This window comes from Neolamprologus brichardi, chromosome 7 (assembly GCF_056152115.1).
Source record: "Neolamprologus brichardi isolate AB-2024 chromosome 7, ASM5615211v1, whole genome shotgun sequence".
NCBI classification, from domain to species: Eukaryota; Metazoa; Chordata; class Actinopteri; order Cichliformes; family Cichlidae; genus Neolamprologus; species Neolamprologus brichardi.
This window is the reverse complement of record NC_142110.1, coordinates 27,970,615-27,984,764: the sequence shown is the minus strand read 5'-3', so window position 1 is coordinate 27,984,764 and position 14,150 is coordinate 27,970,615. Positions and strand designations below refer to the sequence as shown.

The following is a 14,150-nucleotide window of genomic DNA, read 5'->3' as shown; positions in this document are numbered from 1 at the left end:
CTCTTGTGTCATTAGTCAGATTATGTTCAGCCCTGTACTCACCTGTTTCCAATCATTGTCATCATTCAACCTGTGTATTTAAGTTCCTCGGTTTCACCAGTTCTTTGTCGTGTCATTGATGTTATGTTGTTGTTTCCGCCTGCGTTCAGTCAACCAGCCAGCCATTCAGTCAGTCCGTCCTTCCTTCCTTCATTCATTCAGTCAGTCGTCCAGCCAGCCAGCCATTTCCTACCTCTGTTCTGTTTGTTCACTCCATCGACAATAAACACCAACCTTCACCTACCTACCTGTGAGTCCACAGGTAGGTAGGTAGGCGTCTTGTATGTATGTCTATGCACCTGTTGGTCCTCCTTCTCTCATCCACGACACTACTCCTGACAGAATGACACGACCCGTGCCACGAAGACACGTTTTCGGCCCAGCGGACTCAGATCTGTTCGAGCGGCAGGAGGCAGCACTCTCCATTTGGGCGGAGCAGCTTAAGGAGAAACAGCGGCTCTTCGCGGAGCGAGAGCACATCTTCGAGGGAACTCGCCTGGCTCTGGGCGGACCTCGGAGACACCACGTTCTCCTACCTGCTGCCTCACCTGCACCGGAGCATCTGCGCAGACAGTGGGTGTTTCGCGCCGCGCTTCGGCGGCTCCCTCTCTCGCGGGTCCGCTCCTCGCTCACACGCCACCTGCCTCATTCACCGGACCTTCAACCTCGCCATGGCACAGCGGCTCCGCCTCCCACCTCGGCTCAACAGAGGCTCCCGCGCCAGAGGCTCGGCTGTGTACCCCGCCCGCTTCCTCTTCCCAGACAAAGCGGCGCACACGCCGCCATAACATGGACTATTTTCAGCAACTCCCGGTGGTGAGTTCCAGTGACTGTTTTCCACCCTCCTCATTTGACTCTTCACCTAAAATAACTAATAGACTCATCTCCGATTCATGGGGAGTTTCCCTCCTAGACGACGATGTAGACTGGGAGGATTTTTCTGCTCTGCTCCCCCAAAGACTGTAAATAGTGGTGGCAGAAAGACCAGACCAATCCCCAATAAACCTGCAAGTATCACACACCCAGTCACTATTTCCACACCCATCACTCAGCCATTTCCTACCAGCACGGCGGCCCAGATTCTGCCTTCCTCTTCAGCCGTTTCACCTCCTCAGATGACTAGGGCCCGGCCTACACCCACACCAGTGCCAGCTCCCAGGAGGAGGGCAGCTGCAACCCAGTCTACCTCCACACCCGCTCCTGTTTCTCGGGTGGGGGTGACTGGTGTCCAGCCACCTCCCGTGCCTGTCCCAGCGCCCAGGCTGAGGGCAGCCAGAACCCAGCCTGACCTCCCTGGAGGCTTGGACGAGCTAACCGGTCCACCAGCTACTTCACCTCTTCATCCACCTCTTCATCCACCTCCTGATCCGGCTTTTCACGCCCTCGCACTATCACTGGTTAGGCTAGCTGAGGTGTCCCCTGCTCAGGCACCAGCCTTACTAGCCCAGGCCGCAGTTTTATCCCCTTCAGTAACTCAGTCATTAGCTCAGCCATTAGCATCGCCAACCTCTCATCTCTTAGCTTCCCCACTCCAGTCAGTTCACTCACCTGCTGTTCAGCCTTCACTCCAGTCCCCTGTAGTTCAGTCTCCTCCTGCCCTCCAGTCTCCTGTCCTCCAGTCAGTCCAGTCTCCTGTCCTCCAGTCAGTCCAGTCGCCCCCTGTCCTCCAGTCTGTCCAGTCTGTTGTCCAGTCTTCTGTAGTCCAGTCAGTTCAGTCACTCATCCACCATCCTGTTCAGTTCCCGGACCTGCAGCCACAGCACCCAGAGCCGGCTGTGAGCTCTCCTGCTCTCCAGCCAGGGGTTTCCGCGCCCGCTGGCCCTGCCCGTCTCCAGCCAGGGGTTTCCGCGCCCGCTGGCCATGCCCGTCTCCAGCCAGGGGTTTCCGCGCCCGCTGGCCATGCCCGTCTCCAGCCAGGGGTTTCCACGCCCGCTGGCCCTACAGCTGTGGCTCCGTCACCCCCGGCTCCCGTGCCGTCGGCTGGTCCAGCCTCGGCATCAGCTTCTGCTTCGCCTGGTCCTGCGGCTGCCGCGCCGTCACCCCAGCCACGTTCTGGACGTCATCGCTGGCGTGGCCGCCCACCGGACCTGCTCAGTGGCCGCCGCCGCCTTCCTCGCGGCCGCCCACCGGACCTGCTCAGTGGCCACCGCCGCCTTCCTCGCGGCCGCTCACCGGAACTGCTCAGTGGCCGCCGCCGCCAGCCAGCCATTCAGTCAGTCAGTCAGTCCGTCCTTCCTTCATTCATTCATTCATTCAGTCACTCAGTCGTCCAGCCAGCCAGCCATTTCCTACCTCTGTTCTGTTTGTTCACTCCATCGACAATAAACACCAACCTTCACCTACCTACCTGTGAGTGCAGCGTTTGGGTCCTCCTTCTCTCATCCACAACACTACTCCTGACAGTCAGTTTGTGTGTGGGAGGAGGAAAATGGTGATGTGGTCCACACCTTTTCAGGAGTGGAGATGTGGATGTTACTTAGAGTTTTATTGCACAAAAGGACAAGGGTGTGATGGTAAAGCGCAAACTGCATCCAAGACACAAACCACCACGTTATACCAGTAAGGTCATTTTACACAGTAATGAAAAAGTAATATAACAAATTACTTGATGATGATGATGATGATGATAATGAAGCTTTATTTGTCACTTGCAGTTGCCTGCAGCGAAATTGGACCCCTTCCAACCATACATACATTACACAGACATCACATTGGGGAGACAGGTCAGAACAGGCAGCATAAAGAAAAACAAGGAAATGTACAACACAATAGGGTTCTCTAGCTCTCTCTTAAAAATCCCAAACTATAACTATCCATCTTCTACATATAAACTGTTTAGCAGGAGTAGAAAAAGCTTGTATGACTCTGATTGCATATCCAGGACTTCCCTGTGGTTTTCAGCACCAGTATGAATGAACCAGTAAATATGTTTCAGCCAGGACACGAGCTCTTATTTATCAGTCCACAACAAAAACATGCCAGAAAAGACTATCAGCAGGCATTAATGTCTGCTAGTTCAAGGCTAACTGCAGGTATCTCTGCTTTGCTGAAAGCTGATGAGTCCACAGACCTGAAAACTAACTGCATCTTCAATGTCTTTGTCTGCTTCTGTGAAGATAATCGGCGAGTAGAGAAATGCAACACAGCACCTTGGTAGCAGCAAATTAAATACTGCTGAAGCACCAGCCTTCATGCTGGACCTAAAAAGATATTCATGTCAAATGGTCTTGACTGGAAACACGTCATCAGTATTCAGCTGGACGGCAGTACAGCGATGAAGGGTGGGAGGCAGGACCGGAGAGGAAACTCTGATGGTCCCTACACAGCTTCATTCAAGTCAGTGAAAAAAGATGTTATTAAAGCAGAGCAACAACAGATGCAGCAAGTGTGGGGTCAACAAGATGAGTTACTGGGAGAATATAAAACACAGATTTAATTTGTGATCTTCAGCGGTTCCATCTCACTCCTCTGGCCTCTCTGACATAGTTATTATAGTTTTATATGTGCCAAACTTTGCCTGAATATAGAAAAGAAATGATAAAGTGATTAGGTCGATATATACGGATCCTATAATAAATCCAGTGAATGCAGAGAGATGAACCTGATACAAACCCTCCAGCAGAGAGCCAATACACCCAACAAATGTTGCAGGGAGGAGAGAGTAATGAATAATTTTCCATCTCTGATCCCTAACCAGTTTCTTTCTCTGCCACTTTTCAAGAGATGAATTCTGGGAAAGGTACACAATGAAATTATGCAATAATAAAAATAATAATAAAAACAACAACTTAGATTTCCCAAGGACACTTTACAGAAGAGCAGGGAAAACCCTATATATTGATTAATACTAGTTAATCAACAAAATGTCAACTAGTTTTTATTTCTGCTTCAATTATCTTTTGTCAAACAGCTCCGTACCACCCTGCAGAGCAACAGCAGGACCCCCAGCACAAATTAGAGACACTGATTAAGAGCTGGGCTGGAGATGGTTTGCAAAGCGGCTTGCACATGTACATCAACTGTAATTGATCATCTCAAAATCTCTGGTTCCCCACATGATATTCTTCCTTCTCTTTTCTTTAAGGAAGCTTTACATGTTATTGATCCTTGTATCTTATCTCTGCTGAATGCATCATTGTCATCAGGTTGTGTACCGTCTGTCTTTAAGCATGCTGTTGTGCAACCTGTTATGAAAAAGAAAAATCTTGACCCTAATGGTCTCACTAACTACAGGCCGATCTCCAAACACCCTCTTATTTCCAAAATATTGGAAAAGGTAGTTCTAAAACAACTTTAGGCCTTTTTAGATGCAAATGGTATTAATGAAAAGTTTCAGTCTGGTTTTAAACCTCGCCACAGCACAGAGACGGCCTTACTTAGAGTTTTTAATGATCTTCTTTTAACTGTTGACTCTGGCTATTTTAGTTTTACTTGACTTGACTGCTGCTTTTGACACGGTTAACCACATTCTTCTATCAAGATTGGAATATGTTGTTGGTCTCAAAGGTACGGTTTTAACTTGGTTTAAATCCTACCTCTCAGAGAGGTCGTTCTCTGTTGCTATGGGCAACACTCCTCGGCTTCTGCCCCTATTTATTGTGGTGTGCCTCAAGGGTCCATGCTCGGTCCTGCTCTCTTCTCTTTGTACATGTTGCCATTGGGATTAATTTTTAGAAAATACAACATCTCCTTTCACTGTTATGCTGATGATATCCAGATTTATTCACCTTTGAAATCCGATGTGTCTGCTTCTTTGCAACCACTGTTCAACTGTTTGCATGAAGTTAAAATTTGGTTATCACATAATTTTCTTACATTGAACAAGAATAAGACCGAAATCATAGTCTTTGGTAGTCACACTCCGCTAGACCAGTTAGCTGATGCCCTAGGCCCTCTTGCTAGCCATCTCTCGCTCGCTGTAAGAAACCTTGGAGTGTTCCTGGATGGCTTTTAAACTTCAGAAACACGTCTCCACTGTGGTAAAAAACAGCTTTTGCCAGTTGAGTCAGATATCTAAAGCAAAGCCAATACTTCCTTTAAAGGACCTTGAAAAGCTTATCCACGCATTTATCACATCCAGATTGGACTACTGTAACTCCCTCTACTCGGGCCTCCAACACTCTTCTCTTTACCGGCTTCAGTTAATTCAAAATACAGCTGCGCGTCTTTTAACAGGTACGAGAATCTATGAACGCATAACTCCTATTTTAGCCAAATTACATTGGCTCCCTGTTAAATATTGCATAGATTTTAAAATTCTTTTGTTCACTTTTAAAATTCTGAATAATTTAGCGCCCAGCTATCTTTTTGAACTACTCCCCTTATACAATCCCAACAGAGCACTTAGATCATCCAATCACAGGCTCCTAGCACAACCTAGGTCTCGAATGAAGTAAAGAGGTGACCGGGCCTTTGCAACCGTGGCACCTGCAGCTCCTTCCTGTAGCTGACATTACAGCTGTTCATTAATGAGCATCAGGGCTGCAGCTCAGCGCACATTCCTCCATCAGATTTTTACACAGCAGCTGAATTTGAGACTTGGTTAGGAGGAGGGGGGAAATCACTCACGGATTCACTAAAAAATACAAAAATGAGGCTTGAGATGGGATTTAAAGTGCCGGAGGTCAGCTCAAGGGTAATTATTAGTGAAGAATGACTGGATTGAAATCACCGAGCAGGGCAGCTGAGAGCAGAAAATCAGAATCCCATTTATTGACTAATCTGTCCTCATTTCTCTTAATTCACTTCCACCACAGAAACTTAACTTACATAAAAACTCAGCATACAAGTGCTCTGAAACAGAAGGGATACCTATGTATCCATGTATTGTATATATTATTGTATTATTGTGGGTCTTTACAATATAAAGCGCCCTGAGGCGACTGCTGCTGTGATTTGCTGCTGTATAAATAGAATCGAATTGAATTATGTATACATGCATGTATTTAAGTGCTGTAGTGATTCTGTAAATAGAGACAGTGAGAATAAAAGCAGGTGAATGCTGTAACTCTTTATCAGAGGGGCCTGTGGGAGGAAGCTGCTTGTTTCTGCTTTGGGCTTCCCTGGTGGTTCCTGACTGGAACCTCTGGGTCTTTTCCTGTTAGCCAACCAGTCCAAAGCAAACAGTGGTCTCTGCACAGAAAACAGCCTGGATTACTTCAGAGCTGAACTGTCTGAGCAGCTCCTAAGGCTGAATGAAACTTCCTACGCTGCTGCAGGAAGTTCATCTTCTTCTGGGAAATGTGGGCAATTCTAGGAGATGCTCAGTGTTTCCACAGTGTTGCTGAATCTGTGAATGTAAGACAGTGACTCTCATCTCCACTGTTTTAAAAAGTTTTCAGCTTCAGGATCTTCTGACTGTATCAGCGGGCCAGCTGTTCAAATACCTTCTAGTCAATCACATCCACGAAGAGACGTGTGACTGTTGCCATGTGCAAATTTAAGAAAGGAGGAAGGCGAGAGGGGACAACCATCAGCCAATCAGGAAGTTTGTGATTAACCAGCTGAATGAGCGTTTAAGAGGACATGAAGCACTACTTGTATTAAGCTTAATTGACACCATGGAGCCCTGCTCCAAAAAAACTGTCACTGTCTGAAGTTGGATTTTAAAAATGCCGTTTTAAAGATAACGTTTTTAAAGCAGGGGAAACACCACCTTGGTCATTTGTTGGCTGATTTGTGGGTTGATTAGTCAGTGGGACGATCAGGTGACTGACCGGTCCTTTGGCTGGTTGGTCAGTTGGTTGTTTGATTGATAGGTTAGTTGGCCAGTATGCTGCTCAGTTGATTGGTTGGGCGCTGATAGCAGTTCTATATTAGTTTATATTAGCTTACAAGTGACACACTCAATAAGGAAAACAAGGAAATTAAAATTAAAGAGCAGTTTATAGAGGTCACTTTTGTGTTGCCTCTTACTGCATCATGAGTTTTATGTTAAAAACAAGGAAAGACTGTCCACTCTTTGTCTCTTTAGCAGTAAGTAGCTCTTCATTGTTAGCTAACTGCACTGAGAACCCACTTGTTAGCTGTAATCTTCAGGCTTGTGGAGCACTTTATCAATGAAAACTGCGTGGAGGAGAGCCTTTTTGAGTCAGGTGCCCTGTTGTTTTGCTGGGCCGTCAAGCTGATGTTGACACCGTTCCCTCTGTGTTTGATTTTCCTTTGTTGGTTCAGGTGTGTGGACTGAGCAGCAAACAGCTGGCAGAACAAATGTTCACAAGATGATCAATTTGCTCTAAAAACATCCTCTTCCTGTTATCAAGGGGGAAATTATCTATAGAGACCAGACAGTTTTTGTACCAGTCTGTAAGTGGGAGTCTGTGGGGACGGACTTGCTGCTGGAGCCTCTGCTGGACATCAGAGGAACAGAGGATACCTTCTTCCCCACATTCCCTCTGATGTCAATTCTGTACAAATGGCTCATTTGGTGGCTCGGTGCTGAGTTTTGCAGTTATGTAAACAGGGAGTTTCCTTAAATATGTTTGTGAAGTTTTGTGGAATGTTGATGGCAGCAGGAAGTATCTCTAAGCTGCTCAGGTTTATCCCTGGATATATGGACTGCCTACTTAGACTCCTTCCTATAATGCACGTGCTGGGACTGGTAGTGTCTTCAATGCTGTTGCTGCTGTGTGTGGTTATTGTCTTCATAACTTCTCAGAACAGCTGACTGAACCGCAGTTCAGTCTTTAATTCACTGTTAATTTGTTGTGCGGGGGTCACGCTGACGCCACTCTTGCAGACGCCGCCTCCCTCTGAATGTACACCTGCATCCACACCAGAGGCCCGGTGAATCGTATTTTATTAAAACACATTACCTGAACAATCCCCATCTCCCAGAAGCTGTTTAATTCAGCGGTGCTCTGAATTCCTGATCTACAATCTGTTCTCATCACACTTACTCTCACACTCTCCCTCTCTCTCTCTGTCCTTCCTCTCCCTCCCTCAGGTGGATCGTGTAATTGCTGTGGTTTAACGGGTACTGTGTTTGATCTCACGCTTATCCTCTGAAGCCTTTCCTCTCACGAAAGAGATGAAGGGAGAAACGCATTTCCCAAGGAGCGCCTGTTGACGGTGCGTCTTGAGTGGGAATTGCTTCAGTCTGGTCTGATTTTTGAAGTAATTCAATTATTGCAGCGGTAGTGGAGGAACTGCAGGCTAAAACACACAAATCACTTCAATCTAAAGCCAATTTCTCCCCATTTAACCTCTGTGTATTACACAGACACAAAGTCATTTTCTCTGCTGCCTTTCATTAGATTCTCATCTGCAGCCTACGGCGGGACAGGAGGAAGTGGACTCTGATACAGACGCTGGGGATGATTTAAAGATGTTTGATTGATCAGAGCTGCCTCACAAGATACGAGATATCTTTAAATAAGTGAGGATTGGCTCATTTATCAGCATCTCTAATTAATAAAGCAGCTGTGCAGATGTTCGTTTTTTAGCTTCGAGTGGTGATTAACTGTCTTCGGCTCCACTGAATGTGCTGAAATTAGATCAAATGGGAAGTGTTTAAATTCATGCAGAGGGATTTCAGTGTTTTACATAAGAGAGCACATTCCTCACTATTTCAGCTTTTTACTGCATATAATGTTTTCATTCCATTCATGGGGAACGTTTCAAATTCAGCTGAATAAACCTGCTCTGTGCAGCAATAAAGTTTTATTTTCAATAAAATCAAAAGATCGTGACATTTACTATGACATCTCTGGATGCAGAACCCGTCATCTAATAACTGAGGTTTTATATGGGACAGTTTGTAATATTTAGTCTGTAATAGTCTGTGATAGTCTCTAATATTTCATTACAGACTATAAAGTTAAAATATGTTTAAGAATCTACTGATAAACAATAATTTAAGGAAAAAATGAATCTTGGTTAGCGTGCAGTTTTAGTTTTATTAAGTATTTATTACATATCAGTCACAGTCGACTCTCTTTTTCTTTGTAATATGAATAAACTCAAGTCATGAAATATGAGATCCAAGCGTTTTATTTTAACAGTTACATGATTTTAAAATACCAAAGAGTCAAAATGACTCTCCTTCATTTGCAGGGTGGGATCAAGTGGGACCAGGTGGGATGAGGTGGGATCAAAATTGTTCTGGAGCTTCCCAGGGATTCTGGATTGGATTAGGCTTTGTGGTATTTGATGAACTTCTCGGTGCTTCTTGAGACATTCCTCAGCAGTGTCTGTGTGGTTGATGATTGGCGTGGACAATGTTAACGTCACTAATGTAATATATTAAACAGATCTGTTGGAAATACATTCCTGAAAGTGTGATACACAGAGCTGTGCTCAGACTTGCACATGAGCAAACATCTGAGAGCGCCATGCCTCTTGCACTCCGATAGTGAAGAATGTCCATTCATTATGAAGGGCGAGATAATCTCCGCCCACTGTTTATCTCAGGGTTACAAATGAAGTAATTGCTTCATTCTGGCACGTGTCAGCAGAGGGAGTTCAGCGTTTGGGTAACAGCTCATTAACAGTCAGTCAGCTGCTACTCTGCCGTCACAGCAGCAGTACCTGCTACTCACCTGTCAGTCATCTCCAGCCGCAAAACAGAAATATGATTGCATCCTGTCACCCTGGAGACGTAGATTAACTCCTGCCGGGTGGCTTGAGAACACTTTCATACCTGTGGAATACATTTTGCTGAAAAAATAATCATAGAAGAAATTGCTGTTTTCCCCAGGATATGTTTCCATGTGTTCAGCAGGGATATATCCATCATTCAGGCACATGAACGCGAGGCGTTTACTGACTGCACGTTTTCCACATCTCAACAGAAAGTCGGCTAAGTGTGGATGATGACGCACAGAGTCTCCTTCTGATCATTGTAACACAGGAAAGGCATCACATTCACTCAGTAAGAGCACATTTCCCTTTACAGTAAAGTAGATTCAATTTTAAAACTATCCTGTCACGCTGTAAAAAGGACCTGGAAAGGAAAAACTAGTCCATGCATTCATCTTTAGTAGGCTTGATTACTGTAACAGCATCTTTACAGGTCTACCTAAAAAATCCGTCAGACAACTACAGCTCATTCAGAACTCTGCTGCTCGAGTCCTCACTAAGACCAAAAAAGTGGACCACATCAGTCCAGCTCTGAGGTCTTTACACTGGCTGCCTGTCCGTCAGAGGATAGACTTTAAAGTTCTGATGCTGGTCTATAAAGCTCTGAATGGCTTAGGACCAAAATACATCAGTGACCTCCTGACCCAGTATGAACCTTCCAGATCCCTCAGGTCATCTGGATCCGGTCTTTTATCAGTTCCCAGAGTCAGAACCAGACACGGAGAAGCCGCATTCAGCTTTTATGCTCCTTATATCTGGAACAAACTCCCAGAAAGCCTCCGATCAGCTGAAACACTCAGTTTATTTAAATCCAGGTTGAAGACTCACCTGTTCTCAGCTGCATTTAAATAAAGAACCAAATCCGCACTCAAAACTTACATTTTAACTACTGATTTTATCTACTGTTCTGATTTTATCTGTTTTGATTTTATATACTGTTTTGTTTGTTTGTTTGTTTGTTTGTTTGTTTGTTAATTAGTTAGTTTGTTTGCTTGTTTTAATCAATTTTAAATCATGCTTTTTATTTGTTTTTGTTTCTAATGTCTCTGTAAAGCACTTTGATTCACCTTGTTGTTGAATTGTGCTATACAAATAAACTTGCCTTGCCTTGCCTTGCCTGTATTAGCACATCACTCTCTGCCTCTCCTAATTAATAAGAGGCTCCTGTTCTGAGGCTTTACTGTCTGCTCCTGATTTTTGATTTTACTTCATATTTGTCACACTCTCATGTTTTACATCAAATATCGAACAAAGAAAACTTTTTAAATGATGATGCTATTTATTAAAAGACAGTTATCACAGACACCTGATTGCACTTCTTTCTGCCAAGGATACAACCAGTCAATAGGTTTAGGAGGCGGTTACTTTTGCACACAGGGCAGGCAGGTTTGGATACGTTTGTTCCCTTAATGAATGAAATCATGATTTAAAACCTGCATGTTGTATTTACTATGGTTATCTTTGTCTAACATTTGATCTAAGTATGAGAAAGATGACCAGACACACAGCGCTGCATGCATGTGTTCAAAGTTTTTAAGTTAGTGAGAGAAATAACTGAAATATTCAGATTTGAGTGGAAAATCCTAAAGTAATTAAATTAGCCTGACAATGAAAAATACTGCAGGTAGATTAGACATGGAATCAGAGACATTGTTGTTATTAGTGGGATTTATTTTTTCCTTCTTCCCATCTAAAAGTAGCAGGAACTAAAAGAATTCTCTCATTTGGTGTGTTTCCTGTGAATTCAGAGAGCTTTCTGGGGTTTGTGCTCGTGTGTTTGCTCGGATAAACATTTGGTGTTGTGAGCATCACCTCGTCCCCAGAGAAGGAGTTGTGGCGTTTTTCTGAACCGCCCCCTCACAATAAGCGCTGGTGATGGATTGATCTGGGTCAAGTGTTTGACTCAGACTCTTTATTGTTCTTTGTGTATATGATTTGGGTTTTCCACTGTGCTTCTGCTAAAGTCAGGCACTGCAGGTGTGACAGGAGGTTCTGCAGAACGAAAAGCACATCAGCTGCTTCTAGAAAACATTTAAAAGGCGCTTCGTTGGTGCCATCTCTGAAAGTTCCAGCAGTAGACTCTGAAAAACACCTCCTCACTTTAATCATCTCCTCAGAGGGTGAAAGTGATTAGACGGGAGAACAAAGGCAGAAACAGACGGGCCTCATAGCAGAGGAGGAGACACCACAGCGCTCAGCCACGAGATAAGGAGGACCGTGGGGGAGGGGGAGGGCTGGGGTCCTGACACACCATGCTACGCAGCAGCTGCACAAACACACCTGTTAATGGATACAACCTGCAGGGTGTCAGGAGACATTCACTACTTCCTGTTTATGTTTATGCAGTCATGCTAAGGGTCACTCCAGGCTTTCGTTGCCTTGGTTACCCTGCAAAAAAAAAAAATACAAACCTTTGCAAATTTTTAATGTGCCAAAAAAAAGTTTGCACTGAAGAGGAAAACTGCATCACTTTTCTGGAAATATATTCAGAATGAGAGACTTTTCAGAGCAGGACCTCAGGCTTCCTGTGGATAATGCTAGCATACATTACAGACAGCTAGCTATGGCACAGATGACGTCAGTTTGTCTGCAAAGACTTGCTGTCTACCTGCTAGTTTAGTAACTTTACTAAGTTTCTAAAGTAAAAGCTGTGCCTCACTGCCAATCCAGCATCACCAAAAGAATCAAACTGGCAACACAAGAGGCAAGCACAAGTTTCCAGAGACTGAAAGGGCTCTGAGTGGAGCCGCTGCTACTCCACATCAAGGTACCAGCTGAGGTGGCTGAGCCCCAGGAAGTATGCAGAAGCATGAGAACTATGAAATATGAGGCATAGCAAAAAAGTGATGCTCTCAGACAGTCTGTGGGTGCAATTTGTTCAAATATGGAAACATCGGTCTCCAGGAAACCAACATCGTGATGCTGAGGCTTCATATGTGCGGTCCAGAAAACAGGGGGTGAGGTTACGGTGCTGAAACCAGCTACCTCTCAATTGACACCTGATACCACATTGATGTTTCTGTTCTTTATCATGAACATTGATAGGTTTGTAGCTTGCACCTATTCGCTGGAACGTTGAAGACAATATAATTACACAGCAAAGCAAGACACGAAGTAGGCAAAGTTCGTCATGTTTCTCGTGCACGGGAGAGAACCGGACAAACGCCGTTCCTTCGCTTGACCCCAGTTGCTCTCGTCCGCTCCCCCGTAACACTGCTCTTTTATTGAGGTTACATGAATTTACATAGGTTCATTAACATACGACGTCTACATACAAACAAAGAGTACCTTGCCTGTGTGTGTGTGTGTGTGTGGTCAGAGTGTGACCCCATAAATGACTTCCCTAAACCATCTAAACAAAAGGCACTTAGACTAAAACAGATATAGATACGTTTATCCTACCATAAAACAATAAGAGAAGGTACGACCTCTCCCATGCTCCCAGAGTGTGGGTGTGGATGCCAGAACACTCTGGAATGCGCACAAAGCCTTTGCAGACTATTAAGGATCACACATCCTATCACTACACAATCAATTATACACCTCTACCAATCTAAAACTAATTATAAAACGCTAAGCATATATAAGTAGATATTTCTAAGCATAAATGACAATCAACATTACAAAACCTAACAAACATAAATGATGTATGTATTTTAATTACAGCTCGTATTACTCTGTACACTAGTGTGAGGTCAGTACACGCTCATATCTACCTCACATATAAACTCAAATCCAGCTAAAAGCAAACACTGATTGCCGTGTGTGAGTAAGAATAAGCTCATGTCAGTGCAGCCTCCTACACGCGCAGGAAGGACCGCTACTTCCTGCAGACACGGCCAATCTCATTAGTGGGCAAGAATCAGGAGGCATGCGTTGAATTCCTGAGGCAACTGAATGACCTGCACACCAACACCTACATCAGCCATCAGCGCTGCTGGTTATATAACGCTGCACAGCGTGGAGATGGAAACACCGCAGTGCAAGTAGTGCGCTCATACTCCTTCTGGCGCTGGCAAATTCTTCAAGCTTTAAACTACCTCTGAACGATGTGGGCGACAGAAGGCGACAAAAGTCAATGAGCTTTTGTTTGCAGAGCTCACAAAATGTTATCCCGGTGAGGTTCCCTTTGTTCGCTCTCAACGACCAAGTCCTTATGGTCTGGTAAATGGTAAATGGTCTGTATTTGTATAGCGCTTTACTTGGTCCTAAGGACCCCAAAGCGCTTTACACTATACACAATCATCCACCCATTCACACACACATTCACACACTGGTGATGGCAAGCTACAGTGTAGCCACAGCCGCCCTGGGGTGCACTGACAGAGGCTCTGCTGAAGCATTTCATATCCTTGACGACTCTGTGTGTGTGTGTGCACGGTAAATGTGAGGGAGGTGGGTAGAGCATAATGCCAGATATTGATGCCTGATTTTATTGTGTGGTCCTGATTCAGAGAACAAGAGGAAACGATAACGTGGCTGTGCTGCAGAGGCCGATGACAGCGTATTCTTCCAACAGTCTGAACACTGTT

At 44.8% G+C, this 14,150-nt stretch overlaps 1 pseudogene; it reads left to right on the top strand.

Moving 5' to 3' along the window:
• The first annotated feature begins 382 nt into the window (after positions 1-382).
• LOC102793405 (E3 ubiquitin-protein ligase TRIM21-like) overlaps positions 383-14,150 on the top strand; it is a 56,835-nt pseudogene continuing 43,067 nt past the window's right edge.